Genomic DNA, 14,325 nt, shown 5'->3' with positions numbered 1-14,325 from the left:
TGTCAGCACATCCTTAAATTCAATTTATATTTGATATTTATCAAAAACAGTTTTCTATTTATCCAAAATGTCCTTGAACATAAAAAAACACAACAAAAGTTCCCAAAAAAGGGTCCTTGAATCTAAAACGTGTTTTCTTTAATCAGAAAATAAAATTCAATTATATTGAATTTAAGAAAAAATATTCCATTTCTATACCTTTTTTATATTCTTTTAGAATAATAAAATAAAAGTATCAATGTATTCGTATGTGTATATTCAAGGGACACAAAATTTAAAGTCCTTTTTTGTGTATTTAATTATTTTTTAGAAAAGCTACAACAAATAAAAAAGTTTTGCTATAAAAATAAATCTATTTTTAATAGTTTTGTTTACTTTTCAACAATAGAAAGTTTCTACATGAAATTCAATTGGCTTGTGATTTTTTTCTTTTATAGGTCGTTAATAGTGGCCATGGTTATAAGATACAGTTTTTTCATACAAGAACTTATACAATTAAATTATATAACTTTTTTAATGGTTCAAAATTGACTCACAAAATATGTCATTTATTGAAAGATCAATTTAATTAAGTAATTTTTTAACATTTAGCTATGATTTCAATAGTTTAAGTTCTTGAAGATTATCAGAGATTTTTCTCTGGAAGTTCTTTTCTGATATTATACCTTACCTTAGCTTAGATGTTTATCACCCAAAGAGTTGAAAGGTATTGCATCAATAAAACCTTTTAGTTTAGAAAAAATTCAATTCAATTATATTTTTGGTGTCTAGGAAAAACGCCCAAATTATTTTTATAATATTCGAGACCTTTTTCGTTAAAATTTCTGTCGATTAACAGAAATGGATTGGAAAATACTTAAAAGTCAGCTGATTTAGGAAAATATTTGTTTGCTGTACAGACAAAATTAATTACTTTTCATAGAATATTCAATTAGTATACAAGCCGTGGGCTGATTGTTAGTGCGTAGGACTTCATGCTTAAGATCTTTACCCGTATTTATAAAGAAAGCATAGTTAAAATTAATTATTACAGACGCCGTGTTTAGGAAAATTACACAGCGGAATAAAAGTATTCCGGACTCAAATGGAGAGGTAGGCCTCTGCTTTTAGTTTGAGTTTCGAAAATTCTTATTCCATGTGTAGTTTTCCTAAACACGGGAGCTGAAATAACTTATTTTATGTATATTTTCTTTATAAAAAGGGGGCTTGAGTTCAATCCCTGCACATGCCAAAGCTTTTCACATTTACTGTCTCTTGCGAGAAATTTAAAAATTCTTCAAGGGTTGGGATCAAACAAATTTCTAATTATATATTACGAAAATGTATATATTCCTTGGTAGTAATATAATCGTTGATTTTTAACAAATATATTAATAATGGTTATTTTCCAAACATTTGGAAACGAGCTATGATCTTAAAAATTGAAAAAATCAAAGCTACAAGTATAGTAGTGTTTGACCTATCTTTCTTCTTTCTAATATTGGTAAACTGTTTGTGTTTGAACTGAACTGCGAATACAGGAATGTCATTGTATGCAATCAATTTGGTTTTAAAAAAGGAAATTCAACGGAACAGGCTTTGCTTCTATTTCAAGACAAGGTCATTCAAAATCTAAGAAATAAAATGTGCACAGTGAGTCTAGATATTGACCTTCAAAAAGACTTCGATTCACTTTGGCATCGGGGATTTGTATACAAAATTATAAAGCTTAATTTTCTGATTTGGATCATCAACATAATTTTAATTTTTGTACAAACAAAAAAAACTCAATTTGTATTAATTCTGAGCATACTGATTTTTTCAATGTAGGTATATACACTATACAGGTGTGCCTCAGGAATCTATATTGGGTCCGTCTTTATTCAAAATTTATTTCCAAGACTTCCCTCTTTCAGTATACTATTTTAATGAACCTGGTTCAATAGATTATGCTGCTGATACTATCATATTAGCAAGTGAATTCGTCTAATTTTAGCTTTTAATAAAACTAAACGCAGGTTGCCACTTATAGAAAACTATTTCAAAAAATCTAGATTAAAAATCAATATTGGTAAGTGTAGATTGATTTGTTTCAGAAACGCTAGTGGAAAAGGACACTGTTTCACTGTTAAAGAAAGCAAGTTTCTAGATTTCAAAATAAATAACGCAGCAATCCCACTACTCCTAGAAACGAACTACCTAGGAATAAACTTACAGAAGCGATTTCAATTCAATAAACATGCTAGGACGGTACTAAAAAAAGCAAAAAATTAACACTGCATTATTAAAAGTACTGTTTAATTCAAGGTTTCTTTTAGCAAGTTAAATATTTAATGTACAAGACACTTGCCAGGTGGATTCTGACACACAATTTTTGTACTTGTTTCAGCATCACCATATCACCGAAATGGTTTCAAATTAATTAAAAGTGTTTGAAAGAAAATTATTTTGCTGTGGATTGTTCCGAAAGCCTGATAAAAATTACTATTAATAACTCAATTATTGAGGGTATTCACACTACACCTTCGATGAAATATCAAATAAGTCTTCACTTTAAAAAATAAATTTGCATGGAAACCCATTAATAAGATCCCTAATGGACTCTAATGGCAAATTGTCACCATTTAAAATTCTTAATGAGGGGTCAATCACTGATTTAAAACCAGATGCAAACGGTAACCAAACCATTTTATGAAGAAAGCAAACAAGTCAAAACTTGTGTATTTTAAAAATAATAATGGAATTGGTTTTGTTTTTGAATGTTTATAATTTTGTTTAAGGCAGCCATATAACTCTAAGTTGACCAAATTAAGTTTTTGAGATTTTTTTTCTTCAAATTGTAATGGTTTTAATTTTCTCAATAAAGCTTGAATTTGCACTTCAAGAGTTATTCTCCTCATGGAAAGAGGTTTCTCAAATAAGCCGTTCGGATTCGGCATAAAACTGTAAGTTCCCTCCTTTGTTGACATGACTCGCTCACGGGAATGGTTGAGAGTTATGTTTTTGAGTAAATCACTTCTATACAGACTGTTGCGCCACCTAATTTATTTAATACCGTTTTTTTAAACTTAAGTAAATAAAAGCATAGTTATTAAAAAGAAATATTATGATGATTTTTCAAAGTAAACCTCATTTTTCAAATTTCCATCTAGTTTCTTTAAATTCTTATAAGTTGTATGAGTTTACTAAAGTTTCCAAAAGTTTAACGTGGAGAGATAAGATAAGCAACTAATGAGAATTTTTCACAGAGATTATTAACTAAGATTTTAAATTTAATTAAATTTAAAAAATGATCGCAAGCTCAGTATGAGCAAAACTACCTCACTAATTTAGTCGTACATAGCCTCGAAAAGCCTCATGAAACCATTGTAAAAACTTTGATAGATGATATTTTCATAATCGGTCCTTTTTACTTGCGACATATAGGAAAAATATCATTGTTTTAATTTTGGATTTTCGAAATTTAATATTTTGAGAGTGGGTCACCATTTGCTCTAAATAACTGGATGCTAAAAATATAAATTCAAATAGAAAAATTAAAGTAGATTTTTTTGAAAAATAAAGTTTTTTTGAAGTTGAAATTTTTGCGAACTAACATTTTTGAAGGTACATTTTTAAATCTTAAAATACAGACAATATTTTAAAACATAAGCAATCGACATTTAAAAAATATGTCCAAAGTTGCTCAATTGTATAAATTCAAGAATTAATTTGTCCATATAAAGAAAATGTAAATATGATATCCAGTCATGTTTATGTTCATAAATTATAACTTTATAGCGTACGGTTTTATAGAGTTAAAGTTTTCGAATTTTTATAAAAACAAAGAATATTTTATTTCTTAAAAAAGAAAATATACAATTTTGAATACTGAAAAAAAGAATGAGCTTAACAAATTAAAAACATTGGAACTTATGAGTTTTTCAAAAAAGAAGATGAATTTGTTTTTAATTTCACTATGGATCTCATTTACTTATTTTCTTAGCTAGTTTTTTTGTTTTCAATTTAATTTGCTCGGAACTACTACACGACCCAAGTTTAAAAAAATTGTTTCTGATATTATGTCATAGACACACTTTTTTTTTAAATTGAATTCAAATGTTTTAATTTGAAAGGTAAAACTAAACTTTATTATATCTAGTAGGTGTATATTTGTATTTTATTTTTAAAAGATATAAAAAAAACATATTAAAAAGACTGCTAATGACTTCAAGTGTAAAATTTTACTTATTTTTTTATCTAAGTAGAATTGGGAGTAGACAATTAAAATTAACCTTTTCAGGTGTTATAGATGTAATGGTTCAGTAATAAATTTTATTATTTTGAATACAATTTAATAGTTTTCAACATAGATTACAAAAATTATATATATTTTAATTATATTTCTCAAAAACAACAAAACGGTGAATCGAACAATTTGACTTTGTTAAATTAAAATTATATGGAATTCAATAAGCTATTATTGTTTTACAGAATAATAAAAAGTTTTCGAAGAATTTTGTTTGAAAATCCTTTTTTTAATGCAAATCTGTAGATCCATAGATAGTATACTAAATATATACTTATACGTATAGGTTCAAATTTATTTGGAAAAACTTTGCAGCGACAGCTAAAGCAGTGTTATGATTGATGTCATATCATTTTTTTATAATTGGATGTCACTTGTTTGCTGGAAATTAAATTGAAGAAAAACAAAAAGGTTTTAATTCCAATAAATTTCATCACTTGTCATTCATTACAAACAAAAAACGTGTGTCATTTTCATTTTCTATTAAAATTAATTATTTTTAGTACTTTTGATAAATCGTTTTAAATTATTTTTTAAGGATGAAGAGTATGACTGAGTTCGTAATTGCAGGCTTTAATGCCTATGCCTTGCCTAAAATATGTTTAGATTATTATAAACACAAATTTAATTGCCTGCTGGCTATCATGTTTTGTTTAAAATGTGTTAATAATAGAAAACTTTGACAAAATGGCAAATACAAAATATTTATTAGAAACTTTACATATATTTTGGAAATGGATATGAATTTGAACATTTTAAAACTTATTGATTAAATCTTTGCGAAAGAAAGCGTTTTTTTTTTAAATGGGACACAAGTGCGGAGAGAAATACGAAAATAATTTAAAAAAAGGATAATATTTTTCAATATGAAACCCTTTAGAAAGATGTTTGTAGGAAATATTTCATAGCTTAAAAACTCCTCAAAACGATCGAATAATATTCGGATGGCATTAAAGGCATTCATGATAAGTGAATGTTAAATAGTTTCGAAAAAAGATCATATTACGATAAATAAAATTTATTAAAACGCTCGTATTCTTTTTTTTGCAATTTTCGTGAACATTCAGCAAAGTAATAAGAACAAGTGCTAACCTGACCGCAAATTGCCTGTGGCCCTACTTTTATGAACACGAGTTTTAGAATACTCAAAGAGTTTATATGATGTCTGTTAACATTTATGAACAGAATTTGGGCATTACCAACCATTACAATATAATCTTGGTGAACAGTTTAAACATGTAAAAAATTGTCTATAAGACAGTGATTTAGGCGGTCACTAGACGCTTATTATTATTAAAGAAAATATTGCACAATATTATTGGCTAGGCGTCCCAGACGATTCAATACAATAATTTAGTTGAAAACTAATACTTGGGTCGTGTAGACAACATGCATCTGCATCGAGTCCTCGCGTCAAAATATCATTATGTCAGCTGCTAAACTTTACTTATTACTTGCTGTTTATCAGTCTTCGAAATTTTGTATTTTGTTAACGCTCAATAATATTGTGCAATAGCAAACATTGTAAAATAATGTTAGAAGAGTTGCAATTATAATTTAAGATTTTAGTTAATTTTTGTATGAGACAGAAATTAAATAGAATTATCAATGGCCAACAACGGTATGGCGGTGTAGATAATTTACAACATTTTCTAAAAGAAATCGATTTCTGAAATTATCTTTAAAAAAGTTTTTTCTATCTTAATGGTTTAACTTTTTATTCTTTGAGAGATTTTAGAATGTCTAACAGCCACATTATTGATTTTTTCGGAAAAAAGTTTTGCGGCAAAATTAGTTCAAAACTGTTTCGAGTCTTAGGTTTTTCACAAATTTGAATTATATTAAATAGTATAGCTGATACTACAATTTTGAAAAATTTAATTCTTAAAAATATAGACTTTTCAGGCAAATTTGAAAATTGACGGCTGTCTAAAAAAAATGTTTCAAATTTGTATTCTTTAAGTTATTATAGTTAATACCTGACAACATTACTAGCACACATGAATGGTTGAGAGTTTTAAGTCACTTGGCAATAGTTCTCAATAGACTTTGGGAGTAATTTTGCTATGAAGTAACTTAACTTCGCATTCATACAAAGTTTAAAATAAGTAAAATGTACCAAATTCACTTTCGAAAAGATCCAAAATATAATAGAATTCAAAAATTATTCTTTACAAAACTCAAATTCAAGAATAATCGAAAAACAGGAAAAAGGAACTGTTTTACAAAGTTTCAATTATGACAACATTTTGTGTAAGATACACAACTTTGAAATTAATATCATACTTTTTTCTCAAGACATTTGAGCCGAAAATCATTTGCTTAACTGTTTTAAGTTGTTAACAAAAAAACAACAACAATAAATTGATATTTTGAATTGAATAAAGCAGTTTGAAATCAAAATACCACAATTTATTCTCTAGATATTCGAATTGAACATCAGTTTTCAACAATTTTTGTGTAATATTTTTTGTTGCTAGATTTTTATTTCTTATACGAAAATTGTCAATTGAATTGAATTTGTTTTTATATGATATGCCAAGACATTCAAGTCAAAAATCAATCTTTACAAATTGATTCAACTTTGTTAAATGTTTTTTTTTATTTCAGATACATTGATTCTTCTAAAAATTTTAGCATACATATTTTACATATAATTAGTTTTTAATTTATATAAGTTTTTTTTTGCAATATATTCGAGGTGAATCATATTTTTTAAGTTTTTTTATTTGTAAATGTATGCGTACCAATTTAATATCACGTCACAATATTTTACATAGGATTCAATTGAAGTCACCAGAGTCATTGGTTGGAGAGATATTTGGATTCAACCAAATGTTTCACCTTTCTTAAAATTTGTATATTAAAAAAACATATACTAAATTATTTTGATTAATTAAATAATCAAATTAGTTTTTTTCAAAGTCCTTTTTGCATCTTTTGATGTTACTATCTATAAAGGTAAATTTATTTGAAGTCAATATCTCTGACAGGTCGTGAGATTATGACCAACGAAAAAAATATCCCTTACATGCAGAAACCCCTCTCTAAAAAGATTTTAGTTTGGTTCTAGGTACGTCGAGAAATATCAAAATTTTCAATTCCAAAAATTGGACGGACCTACAAATCAATTTGAAGCATATTAAGAATTTTTAAATTTTAAGAGTATCTCTAAAGCATTGAATGTTAAAAAAAATATTTTGGTTATTCCATTTTTAACTTCACATAGGAAGTATTTATAATGGGTCAGATTTATCAAATTGAAAATTTTGACATTTTTCGAAGTTTCAAGGTTCCAAGAGAAATCTTTTAAGAAAGATGTCTGTTTCCGACGTTTTTTCGTCGTCCATAGCTCATGAACCAGAAGAGATATCGATTTCTAATACATTTTGTTATACCGAAAATCAGGCAGAAAAGGCACTAAAGAAAATTGAGTGGGTGGTTTTTTTACCATAGCAGTTTAAAAAAAGGTGAAAATTATTATTAAACCTAAAAAATGTTGAGAAAATAGAATTGATAGTTTTACAAAAAAAAATCCAAAAATAATAAAAGTTGGTAAAAATTGATTTTCGACCCATATATCTTTTCAAAGCTTTTAGATATTGGCTTCAAACTTATTTTGTCTTTCAAGATATATTATTTTCAACATTCTGAAAAATGTTGAGAAAAATCACATTGACAGTTTTTCTTACAAAAAATAAAAACCGAAAAAAAAAATTAATAAAAGCTGGTAAAAATGGATTTTCGAAACAAATGTCTTTTCAAAACTTTGAGATATTGGCTTTAACCTACTAGTTTCTTTGAAAAAATATTGTTGTCAACATTCAGTAAAATTTTGAGAAAAAATCTAATTGACAGTTCTTTGCACAAAAAATAAAAACCTAAAATAAAAAACAATACTAAAACTTGGTAAAAATTTACTTTCGACTCAAATGGTTTTTAAAAATTGAAAATATTGTCTTCCAACTTTATTGTTTCACAGAAAATATTGTTTTTGAAATTCAGTGGTTTTTTTTATAAAAATCCAAAAGCCCGTTTTTTATAAAAAAAAATTAAATCTTCAAAAAATATTATGCAAATTTGGTAAGATTTGATGTTCGGTTCTTGAAAGCTCTCAAATTAATTTCATTCATCAAACTTGTGAAAATTTAAGAAATGCTACTAAAAGTGGTAAACATTTGTAAAAATCTATTAAACAAAACTAGATTTTCAAACTAAACTATCTCTAAACTAAAAAATATTGTTGGTCATTTTAAAATTTTTAAAAATAATTTAACTGACAACTTCTTTAACCCAACACGAAAACCAACAAACTTTTAAGCAAGACAAATCGACAGACGAGATGGAAAGTTATCAGTGTAGGTCCCACCCAGCCTCATTTTTAGCTTTACATATCTTACAGAGAAATAATATTAAATAATTTTAACAACATTTTGATAAATCAAATCTTAGAGAAATTTTTAACAGTATTTTAAATTTCAATTTAACTAGACTTGCACAGAACGCATATCGCTGGCAAGAAAACTCATCGGGCGGTAAGACAGAATCAATTTTTCAATCTTTTCTATCATCTCTTAATAAGATTTTTTAACGAAACCAATTTTGTAAACGAAACCATTGCTACATTATCTAAATTAAGCGTAAAATATAAAAATTAAAATTTGTATTTGAAATTAATTAAAATCACTTTATCAACAAACACATAGATCTATTTAAAATTCCTGAATAATGAATTGATAAAAGCCATAATAATAGTTTTCTTTAAAAAAATATCCAAATATTTATTTTATAAAATTTAATAGTAAAAAAAAACTAAAATAAATAATAATTTGTATTTATCGTGATTTCACAAATCACAATCAATAACCGCACAAAACAAAAAATGCTTGAATTTTCAATATTTTTTTAAATTGTTTTGTTAATTAAAATTCCTAAGTGCTTTTATTTTGCAATCAATATTTTATATCAAATAAAAACCAAATAAATATAAATAAAACAATTAAACATCATTTCCTCACGACACACGACACAAAAATATGTACATTTATACATCTAAACCATCATCAACTCACCTCTCTAACTATGTTAAGTGCAATGTGCAATGGAAAACCACAAAAAGCCAACCAAATCAATTCAACCCACTGCCCTGTGCGGAAGTCAATATTTATCCATTTTTCATTTGAATTTTTACACACGATTTATCAGCGATGCAAAATCGAAACCGCAAAATCCATTTACGCTTCACCGAAAACAGTAATCCTCACGTAGCGTAGGTTTATCTGATGGTTTGTTTTTGTTATTTTTTTTAAGTATTTTTTGGGTAAAATTATTTATCGAGCCAATTAATGAAACAATTTAAAGCTCTTTTAATTCACTAAATTATTACACCAGATACTCAAAACATGCAAGTATATCTACTTTTTTTCAACTTAACTTCACAAAAAGATACAATTAAAATAACTATCAAAGATACTCTATCTTTCAATGCATTTTCTCTTATAGACTTGTCGTTGCCGAGCCTACTCAATTTCAAATAATTTATTTTTTTTTATTTTGTTGTCTACTTTCAAGATTGAGAATACGGCTTTAAAGAGAAAAAAACGAGAAAATCTAAGTAAGTAAACAAAACCCTTGCAGTTTTCAATATTCAAACGAACTCACAGCACAAAACAAGTTTCAACCCACGTATCGTCTTCGTCACATCCCAAAAAAAGAAACACCGCGAGTATACTCGTATCTTTTTAATGGAAAAAATATTCAAAACTCACTTTGATATTGCTTGAAAAGAGTGAATATTAAATTTTCAAGATTAAGGTACACACTCAAAAAAAAAACATTTTTTAAATCACTGTTTGGCGCCACCTTTCCTTTGTAACAAGGCCAACACTGTCGTTTGTCGGAGGTATATCTGAATTTCTCAATCTCGTTTTTAAATTGTATCCAAATTAATGAGACGTCACTGAAAGGACCTTCTTTTATCATCAACCCGAGCGTTGGATATGGTTATGTTGTGACATTATAAATAAAACACCTTGGGATTCAGCGGGGACGAAGCGCCTTGACAAAATTAATTCCAAAGATACAGATACTTTATCTTTTAAATAACAGACACGTCTTAATCACATCGAGCCAAAACTAAGACTGCGAAAAAGACATCGGTTCGGTTCGTTTTGGTTTGGTTTCGTTTCCAAAGTGCCCGCACGCAGTTCTTTGAATTCAACACTGAATCTGGTTTCTTTAACTGCCGCCCACAGTTGTAGGACAAATTATTGCCGAAGTGAATTAAAGTATCTTTTTATTTGTTTTGTAGACAAAAATCGTTGTAAATCGCAGACACAAAAACGTATAACCAATAAATAAAAATGGAAAACGAAAAATGAAAAATAAAAACTAAGAAAAAATCATTGAATATTCAAAAGTTTTTCTAATGTATGTTGTTGTTGTTGCTATAGAGATCCCGGCGAGCAAGCGAAAATCTATCTATACCACCTTGAGATTTATAATATTTCTAATGTAGTCAATACCGTACCGATCGACAGCTGCTGAACAACTGAAGACTTCCAGCCAGGTAAATGTACCTTTTGACCAACATGAGAGAACAAACCAAAACTTAATTCTTCTCAGTGCAATAATCCTGGAAAATTGAAAAAAGCTTTTTTGTTTAGAAAATATAGCAACAGGGTTATAAAATACGAAAGTGCGGACATGCGCCGAAGTAGTCAAAAAAGTTACTGCAGTTAATTTTCTCCTGCTTAAATATTTATTTGAACTTCCAGTTTCCAGGATATGAATTTATAACATGGCACTGGGACATGTACGTGTACACAGAGTACAACAGGACTGAGTGTTGTGTTTTTTGTATAATATATCCAATGTTTTGACTTGTGGGACTTGAGCTGAGCTGATATTATGATGAAAGCAAGCAGCAATAGACTTTTCTTTGAGCAACAGTGTGGTTATGCCAAATAAGGTGAATATCTATACCTGGTTAAGTTTAAGATAATGAACGTGCGGTGAAGCGGCGGTGACGACTGCCAGCGAGTGTCTTTGTTTACGAATTATTTTTAGGCATCTTTTTTAGGTGTATACTCGAACACAATGCTGTTAAATAGATACATAGACATACATAGGTACATATATATTTGATTGATGCAATCTTCCTTTAATCTCCTTAAAGCTCAAAAAATATATAAAAAAAGGCTAAGATAGTCGTTACTTTTCCTCGTACCTACTTATATATCAAGAGATACTTTAAAAATATATTTTCGTGGAGAAAAAATAGAACAGGGGGATATTTTAGGCCAATAGAAGTCACTTCAAGTTCTAAGCTTTCTATAAATACCTATACAATCAGGATTTATTGTTTATTTTTTTTTCAAATCGAACGAAAGGTCAAGTGCATATACAAACTTGGAATTAACTACCTTAAAGGATTTTTCGAAAAGCTAAGATTCTCAAACACTGATTTTTTTAGTAGAAGTAGAATCAGTTCTTTTAGATAATAATAAGAATATTGTTAACTCCCTTTTTTTATTGTTGTTTGTTCGTTATTTGAATGCACTAATCAGAAACGAGGTCCCAGAAAGGTTTATCTTCTCAAACATTGTTGAAAATTCCAAAATTCTTTTTCTGCGCGTTTTCAGGAGAACACACACACCAAGCATATTGTATTGTTTCGGTTATTATAATCGGCATGAATATGTGTGTATGCACGGCTGTAAAGGCTAACATTATACATATGTACGCCTTTCAAATATATTTTATATTTTAAAAATTCAATTTGTTTTTTTTTTCACACATTATAAATTTGTTTTCTTTTTACATTAGTCATTGGTATTTATTATTCATTTATATAGAGGAGTAACCTTGTATTTAACTAGGAGGAGACCTTCCTTAATTTCCAGCGGTTCAGGTTTTTTGGGGGCTGTTTATGATTCTCAATAACAAAAAAACTGAAACGTCTACCTTTTTTGTAATTTTAATTCTGAATATCATTTTCTTTCAATGCAATTATTATGTTAAGCGATCTTAATTCTAAATTAACTTAGTCTAAAATTGAGTGTTTAGATAAAAAGAGTAATTAAAAAATTATCTCAAACACGTTTTCCTCACCAAACATTTACGAATGAATAGCAAACTGAGGAACCGTTAGACCTACGGAAGAAAAGAGTTTTACTTGAAACCAGAAATACATTCTTAAGTAACCTTTTAAAATAAAGTCTTTTCTGTCTACAGATTCAAAAAATTATTTTTTTTTTGTATAATAACCGCACACTCAAGGGGATATTTTGTGATTACTGGGATAGGGAGAGAGGGGTTGAAAAGAGGTGTTGGTGCATATTGGTTTTCAATTCCTGAATATTGCAATGGCTGGGAAAAACAGAGTGTGATAAGGCATTCCACACTCGCATAGTACGGCTAAAGAACGAATCTCTGTATTTGACAGTTAGACTGAAGTTGGACTCGAGAATTCCTAGAAGCGCGATTATTACGGTTGAACTGTTTAAGGGGAGGCATGCGGCTTGCTATTTCTCTTGAGCATAAACGGGGAAAAACATTGAAACAAGAAACTTTACGAAGGTGTTCAAGCGACGTAAAGATCATTACTATCACCAATCAATGTGAATGCTGTACGTTCAATGCTGTCCAAGATGATTAAGTAAGTTGCAGGAGCACTAGCCCAGAGATGAGAGTTATACTCAATCTTTGGACTTATGCAAATTTTGTAGATAACAGCCATATCAAAGGGGAAGAAAAACTGCTTACATCGCGTATGTGATTGTTCCACAAGAATTGGTTGATGATGCACATACCGAGATAGAGATGCCCAGTCTTCTGGAAGGAAGTACCATCCATGGATAATGGCAAGGGGCAACTCTTCTGGTAGACGATTTGTTAGTGGAGGGACACCGCAAGGTGGTGTTCTATCCCCTCTCATCTGGAACCTAGTGGTGAATGAAATACTAACTAGTCTGGATCAGGAGGGTTTCAGAGTGATAGCCTATGCGGATGACGTTGATATAGCGGTTTCAGGAAAGCATCTTAATATCCTAAAAGAACTCTTACAAAATGCCTTGTTCCGACTAATACTTTGGGCTGATCGGTGTGAAATGGGTGTTAACCCACATAAAACCGATCTGGTCTTATTTCTGAGGAGATACAAAGTTCCATTTGTCAACCCTCCCTATATTAATATAATAATATAATATATTGTAATTCTCAGACGAGGCTAAATACCTGGGTCTTGTGTTAGATAAAAACTAAATTGGAAACGCAACGTACAGGAAAGAGTCAAAAAAGCTACTGTAGCTCTCTTTTCTTGCAAAAAAGCTATTGGTAATAAATGGGGTTTACAACCCAGAATCACGAATTGGCTATACACATCGGTAATCAGACCGATTTTAACGTACGGTTTGGCAGTATGGTGGACTGCTTTAGAGAAAGGTATAGACAGGGATAAGCTAAATAAAGTCCAACGTTCAGTTTGCTTATGTATAAGCGGATCGCTTCGCACGACCCCGTCTGCGGTATATTGACATATTTAGCAAACAAATAGCTGTAAGCTCTGCTATTTGCCTCAAAGCTTCGTCGCAGTGGACTAACAACAACATTGGCCACTCCGTAATTCTAAGGTATTTAGAATCAATTCCAAAGCACACAATTCGACAGAAACTTCCAGATTTCTATACCTCCCAAATATTTTTGGGAGGATAGAACATTCTTGGAGGATGAGTTAATCCATTTTTACACAGATGGGTCGAAAACCAAATAAGGGGTTGGTGGAGCTGTGTACTCTGAACGACTGAAATTAAGTCTCTAATTCCCACTTCCCAATCACTGTAGCGTGTTCCAGGCGGAACTTTTGGCGATAAAGGATGTCTTGTCCTGGCTCAAAGAAAACTTGATATCAACATCTGATATCCGTATTTTCTCTGATAGACAGGCCGCTATCAAATCTCTGGACTCTGTCTTAAGAAACTCTATAACAGTCCATAACTGTCGATCATCTCTAATGGAGATGGCGCAGCAGTTTAATATTCAAGTACTGGCATACCAAT

The 14,325-nt window shown here is 29.4% G+C and overlaps 1 protein-coding gene across 3 annotated transcripts in view; it reads right to left on the bottom strand.

Moving 5' to 3' along the window:
• LOC129952461 (rap guanine nucleotide exchange factor 4) overlaps positions 1-10,792 on the bottom strand; it is a 225,633-nt gene extending 214,841 nt beyond the window's left edge. Inside the window, exon 1 of one of the 3 annotated variants that reach the window (XM_056065049.1) lies at positions 9,340-10,792. The gene's annotated coding sequence lies outside the window, so the exon portion shown is untranslated. The remainder of the gene's footprint in view (positions 1-9,339) is intronic. The other 2 variants (XM_056065047.1, XM_056065048.1) reach the window with 2 other exon arrangements.
• Positions 10,793-14,325: the final 3,533 nt, after the last annotated feature.

This window comes from Eupeodes corollae, chromosome 3 (assembly GCF_945859685.1).
Source record: "Eupeodes corollae chromosome 3, idEupCoro1.1, whole genome shotgun sequence".
NCBI classification, from domain to species: domain Eukaryota; kingdom Metazoa; phylum Arthropoda; class Insecta; order Diptera; family Syrphidae; genus Eupeodes; species Eupeodes corollae.
Note: the sequence above shows the minus strand (reverse complement) of the source record. Positions and strands in the feature narration are given on the sequence as shown.